The sequence below is a fragment of the Equus asinus genome, unplaced genomic scaffold (assembly GCF_041296235.1).
Source record: "Equus asinus isolate D_3611 breed Donkey unplaced genomic scaffold, EquAss-T2T_v2 contig_5, whole genome shotgun sequence".
NCBI classification, from domain to species: Eukaryota; Metazoa; Chordata; class Mammalia; order Perissodactyla; family Equidae; genus Equus; species Equus asinus.
In genome coordinates this window covers 1,155,001-1,161,988 of record NW_027225182.1, presented here as the reverse complement: position 1 = coordinate 1,161,988, position 6,988 = coordinate 1,155,001, and positions in this window count along the sequence as shown.

The following is a 6,988-nucleotide window of genomic DNA, read 5'->3' as shown; positions in this document are numbered from 1 at the left end:
GCCCATGTCCCTCAGTTTCAGAGGGTGGATTTCTCCGTGTTGCTTTTTCCCCAGGCCTCCACGCCCTTGTGTGTTTCTTTTGCTTAAAGATTGCCACCTGAAGCCAGCCTCTCTTGCCCATCTTCCTCAGTTTCAGAGGGTAGATATTTCAGGGTTGCTTTTTCCCCAGGTCTCCACGCCTTTGTGTTTTGTTTTTGCTTAACGAGTGCCACCTGAGCTAGCCTCTCTTGCCCATGTTCCTCAGTTTCAGAGGGTAGATATTTCAGGGTTGCTTTGTCCCCAGGGCTCCACGCCTTTGTGCTTTGTTTTTGCTTAAGGATTGCCACCTGAGGTAGCCTCTCTTGCCCATCTTCCTCAGTTTCAGAGGGTGGATTTCTCCGTGTTGCTTTTTCCCCAGGTCTCCACGCCCTTGTGTGTTTCTTTTGCTTAAAGATTGCCACCTGAGCTAGCCTCTGTTGCCCATCTTCGTCCGTTTCAGAGGGTGGATTTCTCAGTGTTGCCTTTTCGCCAGCTCCCCACGCCCTTGTGTGTTTCTTTTGCTTAAAGATTGTCACCTGAGCTAGGCACTGTTGCCCTGCTTCCTCAGTTTCAGAGGGTACCTTTTTCAGGGTTGCTTTTTCACCGGGTCTCCTCGCCATTGTATTTTTTTATCTTATTTTTTTTGCTTAAAGATTGCCACCTGAGCTAGCCTCTGTTGCGCTTCTTTCTCAGTTCTAGAGGGTAGATTTCTCCGTGTTGCTTTTTCCCCAGGTCTCCACGCACTTCCTTTTATTTTTCCTTAAAAATTGCCACCTGAGCTAGCCTCTGTTGTCCATCTTCGTCGGTTTCAGAGGGTAGATTTCTCACTGTTGCTTTTTTGCCAGGTCTGCACGCCCTTGTGTTTTTTTTCTGCTTAAAGGTTGCAACCTGAGCTAGCTTCTTTTGCCCATGTCCCTCAGTTTCAGAGGGTGGATTTCTCCGTGTTGCTTTTTCCCCAGGCCTCCACGCCCTTGTGTGTTTCTTTTGCTTAACGATTGCCACCTGAGCTAGCCTCTGTTGCCCATCTTCGTCCGTTTCAGAGGGTGGATTTCTCAGTGTTGCCTTTTCCCCAGCTCCCCACGCCCTTGTGTGTTTCTTTTGCTTAACGATTGCCACCTGAAGCCAGCCTCTCTTGCCCATCTTCCTCAGTTTCAGAGGGTAGATATTTCAGGGTTGCTTTTTCCCCAGGTCTCCACGCCTTTGGGTTTTGTTTTTGCTTAACGATTGCCACCTGAGCTAGCCTCTCTTGCCCATCTTCCTGAGTTTCAGAGGGTCGATATCTCCGTATTGCTGTTTCCCCAGGTCTCCACGCCCTTGTGTGTTTCTTTTGCTTAACGTTTGCCACCTGAAGCCAGCCTCTCTTGCCCATCTTCCTCAGTTTCAGAGGGTAGATATTTCAGGGTTGCTTTTTCCCCAGGTCTCCACGCCTTTGGGTTTTGTTTTTGCTTAACGATTGCCACCTGAGCTAGCCTCTCTTGCCCATCTTCCTGAGTTTCAGAGGGTCGATATCTCCGTATTGCTGTTTCCCCAGGTCTCCACGCCCTTGTGTGTTTCTTTTGCTTAACGTTTGCCACCTGAAGCCAGCCTCTCTTGCCCATCTTCCTCAGTTTCAGAGGGTAGATATTTCAGGGTTGCTTTTTCCCCAGGTCTCCACGCCTTTGTGTTTTGTTTTTGCTTAACGAGTGCCACCTGAGCTAGCCTCTCTTGCCCATGTTCCTCAGTTTCAGAGGGTAGATATTTCAGGGTTGCTTTGTCCCCAGGGCTCCACGCCTTTGTGCTTTGTTTTTGCTTAAGGATTGCCACCTGAGGTAGCCTCTCTTGCCCATCTTCCTCAGTTTCAGAGGGTGGATTTCTCCGTGTTGCTTTTTCCCCAGGTCTCCACGCCCTTGTGTGTTTCTTTTGCTTAAAGATTGCCACCTGAGCTAGCCTCTGTTGCCCATCTTCGTCCGTTTCAGAGGGTGGATTTCTCAGTGTTGCCTTTTCGCCAGCTCCCCACGCCCTTGTGTGTTTCTTTTGCTTAAAGATTGTCACCTGAGCTAGGCACTGTTGCCCTGCTTCCTCAGTTTCAGAGGGTACCTTTTTCAGGGTTGCTTTTTCACCGGGTCTCCTCGCCATTGTATTTTTTTATCTTATTTTTTTCGCTTAAAGATTGCCACCTGAGCTAGCCTCTGTTGCGCTTCTTTCTCAGTTCTAGAGGGTAGATTTCTCCGTGTTGCTTTTTCCCCAGGTCTCCACGCACTTCCTTTTATTTTTCCTTAAAAATTGCCACCTGAGCTAGCCTCTGTTGTCCATCTTCGTCGGTTTCAGAGGGTAGATTTCTCACTGTTGCTTTTTTGCCAGGTCTGCACGCCCTTGTGTTTTTTTTCTGCTTAAAGGTTGCAACCTGAGCTAGCTTCTTTTGCCCATGTCCCTCAGTTTCAGAGGGTGGATTTCTCCGTGTTGCTTTTTCCCCAGGCCTCCACGCCCTTGTGTGTTTCTTTTGCTTAACGATTGCCACCTGAGCTAGCCTCTGTTGCCCATCTTCGTCCGTTTCAGAGGGTGGATTTCTCAGTGTTGCCTTTTCCCCAGCTCCCCACGCCCTTGTGTGTTTCTTTTGCTTAACGATTGCCACCTGAAGCCAGCCTCTCTTGCCCATCTTCCTCAGTTTCAGAGGGTAGATATCTCCGTGTTGCTGTTTCCCCAGGTCTCCACGCCCTTGTGTGTTTCTTTTGCTTAACGTTTGCCACCTGAAGCCAGCCTCTCTTGCCCATCTTCCTCAGTTTCAGAGGGTAGATATTTCAGGGTTGCTTTTTCCCAAGGTCTCCACGCCTTTGTGTTTTGTTTTTGCTTAATGATTGCCACCTGAGGTAGCCTCTGTTGCCCATCTTCCTCAGTTTCAGCTGGAGGATTTCTCCGTGATGCTTTTTCCCCAGGTCTCCACGCCCTTGTGTGTTTCTTTTGCTTAAAGATTGTCACCTGAGCTAGGCATTGTTGCCCTGCTTCCTCAGTTTCAGAGGGTACCTTTTTCAGGGTTGCTTTTTGACCGGGTCTCCTCGCCATTGTATTTTTTTATTTTATTTTTTTTGCTTAAAGATTGCCACCTGAGCTAGCCTCTGTTGCCCATCTTCTTCAGTTTCAGAGGGTGGATTTCTCCGTGTGGCTTTTTCCCCAGGTCTCCACGCCCTTGTGTGTTTCTTTTGCTTACCGATTGCCACCTGAGGTAGCCTCTGTTGCCCATCCTCGTCAGTTTCAGAAGGTAGATTTCTCAGTGCTGCTTTTTCCCCGGTCTCCACGCACTTGTGTGTTTCTTTTGCTTAAAGTTTGCCACCTGAAGGCAGCCTCTCTTGCGCATCTTCCTCAGTTTCAGAGGGTAGATATTTCAGGGTTGCTTTTTCCCCAGGTCTCCACGCCTTTGGGTTTTGTTTTTGCTTAACGAATGCCACCTGAGCTAGCCTCTCTTGCCCATCTTCCTCAGTTTCAGAGGGTGGATTTCTCCGTGTTGCTTTTTCCCCAGGTCTCCACGCCCTTGTGTGTTTCTTTTGCTTAACGTTTGCCACATGAAGCCAGCCTCTCTTGCCCATCTTCCTCAGTTTCAGAGGGTAGATATTTCAGGGTTGGTTTTTATCCAAGGTCTCCACGCCTTTGGGTTTTGTTTTTGCTTAACGATTGCCACCTGAGGTAGCCTCTGTTGCCCATCTTCCTCAGTTTCAGAGGGTGGATTTCTCAGTGTTGCCTTTTCGCCAGCTCCCCACGCCCTTGTGTGTTTCTTTTGCTTAAAGATTGTCACCTGAGCTAGGCACTGTTGCCCTGCTTCCTCAGTTTCAGAGGGTACCTTTTTCAGGGTTGCTTTTTCACCGGGTCTCCTCGCCATTGTATTTTTTTATCTTATTTTTTTTGCTTAAAGATTGCCACCTGAGCTAGCCTCTGTTGCGCTTCTTTCTCAGTTCTAGAGGGTAGATTTCTCCGTGTTGCTTTTTCCCCAGGTCTCCACGCACTTCCTTTCATTTTTCCTTAAAAATTGCCACCTGAGCTAGCCCCTGTTGCCCATCTTCGTCGGTTTCAGAGGGTAGATTTCTCAGTGTTGATTTTTCCCCATTTCTCCACGCCCTCGTGCTTTTTTTTTTTTATTTCCTTAAATGTCGGCGCCTGAGCTAGCTTCTTTTGCCCATCTTCGTCAGTTTCAGCGGGTAGACTCTCCGCCTGCCTTCGACAGGCCCTCTGGACTGGAAAGCTTTCCTCCTCCCGTCATCACGGTCCTTCTCGGATGACGTGCCTGGTTTCGGTTTGACCGTCCCCGCCCGCCCTGATTTTCTAAGTCCTCCCGGGAACCCCGGGGGCGCTCCAGCCGCTCCGGGAAGCGGCGGCCTCCCGGCCGCACCGGCCCAGCCCGGCCCGGGCCGCCCCCTGGCCTCTCTGGGGGGAACTCTCCCCTTCCCCTTCCCGGTGATCGCCCGAGAAACCTTTTCCGAGTCCCCCTCCTGCGGCTGGGGCTGCGCCTTGGCGGCCGGGAGCCCGCGGGCGGACGCCCCGGGGCCGCACTGGGCCGGGAGGCTGGGTCCGAGGGGGCTCCGGGACGGGATCGGGCGGCCCGGCGGCCCGGCTGTGCTCCCCGGCGGGCCCGCGCTCCGGCTCCGTCCCGCTGAGGCGGTCGTCGGTCGCCGGGTGCCACCTGGCGGCCGCTTTTATATCGTCTCTTTCCTCCGGAGCTCCGGCGACGCGGGCCAAGGGACGGGACTCGGCCGCGGTGACCGAGGCAGAGTCCCGGGAGGCCGGCGTCGCTGGCGGGATCTGGCCCGGTGGCGCCGGGGCGTGAGCGCGACGCCCGCTCGCCGGAGATTGGAGGTGCAGGCTACTGAGCGAGGTGGCTGTCGCCGCGCCGCCCGGTGCCGGCCGGGGTGTGGGGCCTCCCGGACGGGTCGACCAGCAGCCGCCGGTGCCCCTCCGTCCCCGGGAGGGGGTGGGGGGCCGCCGCGGGGGAACGGGCGAGGGAGCTCGTCCCGTGCCCGGCCGTCGTCCCGAGGGCGGCCCGGTGGTCGGGCCTTCCGCGTCGCCGATCCCCTTTCCGCGCCCCGCTCCGGAGGTGGGCGACCGGCCGGGGCCTTGCGGGGGAGGCCCGTGGAGGGCGCGACGGGCTCGGCCGCCGGGCTGGCCTTTTCCCCACTGGTCTTCCGAGTCGACCGGCTCTGGCGGTGGGGACCGGGCCCGGTCCTCGGATGCCTCCTCCTCCGTGGCAGTTTTTTTTTCCAAGTCCCGCCCTGGAGAAGAGCGTGGACCGGCCCCGGGAGCCCTCGAGGGCGGGCCGGGGAGGGCGTCCCCGGCCCGGACGCGTGCCCGGGGTGGGTCCGGGCCGTCGGACCGGACTTCTCTCTCCGAGTTTCGCGGGTCGCGTCTTTGTCCGGAGGCGGGAGGGGGCCGGCTCGAGGCGTAGGTGGAGCCCCGGCTGAGGGACGGGAGCCACGGTCCCGCCCCGGGCCCGGTCGCCGGAGGCGCCTCCGCGGAATTCTTTTCTAAGTCCTGACCCGGCGACTCAGAGGGAGGGACCGACCGGTCCCGGCCCGCGCGGGCGGCCCGGGGAGGCTGTCCCCGGCTCCCCCTGCCGCCACGCTTCTGGGGTCGACCAGATGGCCCCGGGAGCTCCGGGCCTGGTGGCGATGGGGTCGTGCTTGGGGTCTGGTGGCCGTGGCCGTGATCCAGGGGTTCCCCTGGTGATCCGTGGGTGGGCCCCGTCTCCGGGCGCGGCGATTCTTGCCCCCGAATGGGTGGTTTTGTGCCGCCAGATAAGTGCTGACACGCTCTGCTCGGGTGACAGTCGCCCGAGAGCTTCCGGGTGCCTGGATGCGTGTGCGGGGAGGGCTCCGGGCTCTGGCCGAGAACAGGACGCCCGTTTCCACCCCCGCCGCTTGAGCCGCCCGCTGGGGCCTGCGCGCCGGCTCTTGTGCGTTCCAGGCGCCCCCACGACCGTGGTGCCACCTCCGGTCTCTGGTACCCGAGGGCGGCGGGGTTAGGGGCGCGGGGTCCTCTACCACGTGCACTCCCTGCCGCCGGCACCCGGGTGCGGTCGCGACTTACCCCATCCCACCGGCTCCGTGCCAGTGCGTGTCAGGCGTTCTCGTCCTGGGGTCGTCGCCCGCGCTTGCTGGAGGAGGAGAGGGGTCGGTGAGGCTGAAGCAGGCTCCTCCGCTCGCTGTCCTCGCCGGCCTTCCCTTGCTCGGGGGTCCCTCGCGTTATGCTGCCGACCGATGTGGTGATGCTGTGCTCTCCCGGGCCGGGCCTAAGCCGTGCCAGACGAGGGACGGACGTTCATGGCGAACGGGACCGCTCTTCTCGCTCTGCCCGCGGGTCCCCTCGCCCGTTCTCCCCCGCTGCGAGTGGCGTGTGGGAGGCGGCAGGGGTGCGGAATCCGGCCCGACCTCGCTCCCCCGCCCCGTGCCTCGTGGCGTGGGCGGTGTCGGGGTCTCCGTGACGCGGCGGATGCTCTGCCTGTGCCTCTTGGCTGTGTCTCGCGGGCGGCCCTCCCCGCGGTGGGGCGGGCCGTGTTGCCGCCGCGCCGCGCGCCTTCCCGGGCGCGTGAGCGCGTTCCCCAGGCCGTTGGCGGTGCCCCTGGAGCGTTCCAGGTCGTCCCTCAGGCGCCCGAGGCCGAGTGGCGGTGTCGTTCCCTGTTCCCGTCGGCCTCCTCAGGTAACCACTGTGCTGGTGTGTCTGAGGAGCGGGGGGGTCGAGTCGGTAAGGGAGGCGTGCCCCTCGTCCCCCTCGGGGGGGACGGGTGCCTCGTCGCCCCCCACGGCGTGCCGTGTGGGGGCGGGCAGGCTCGGGCGCGTGCCCGCGCGTTCCCCTTGCTGGGGTTTCCCCGCGGGTGTGGGAGTGACCGTGGCGGGCCGAGCCAGCGGCGTGGCGCTGGCTCTTTGGTTGGGAGGTGCTGTTTGATCGGCACCTCCGTCCCAGTCTCTGCCTCCCTTGGTCTCTCGGCCTGAGGGGAGGCACTGACTTGGGA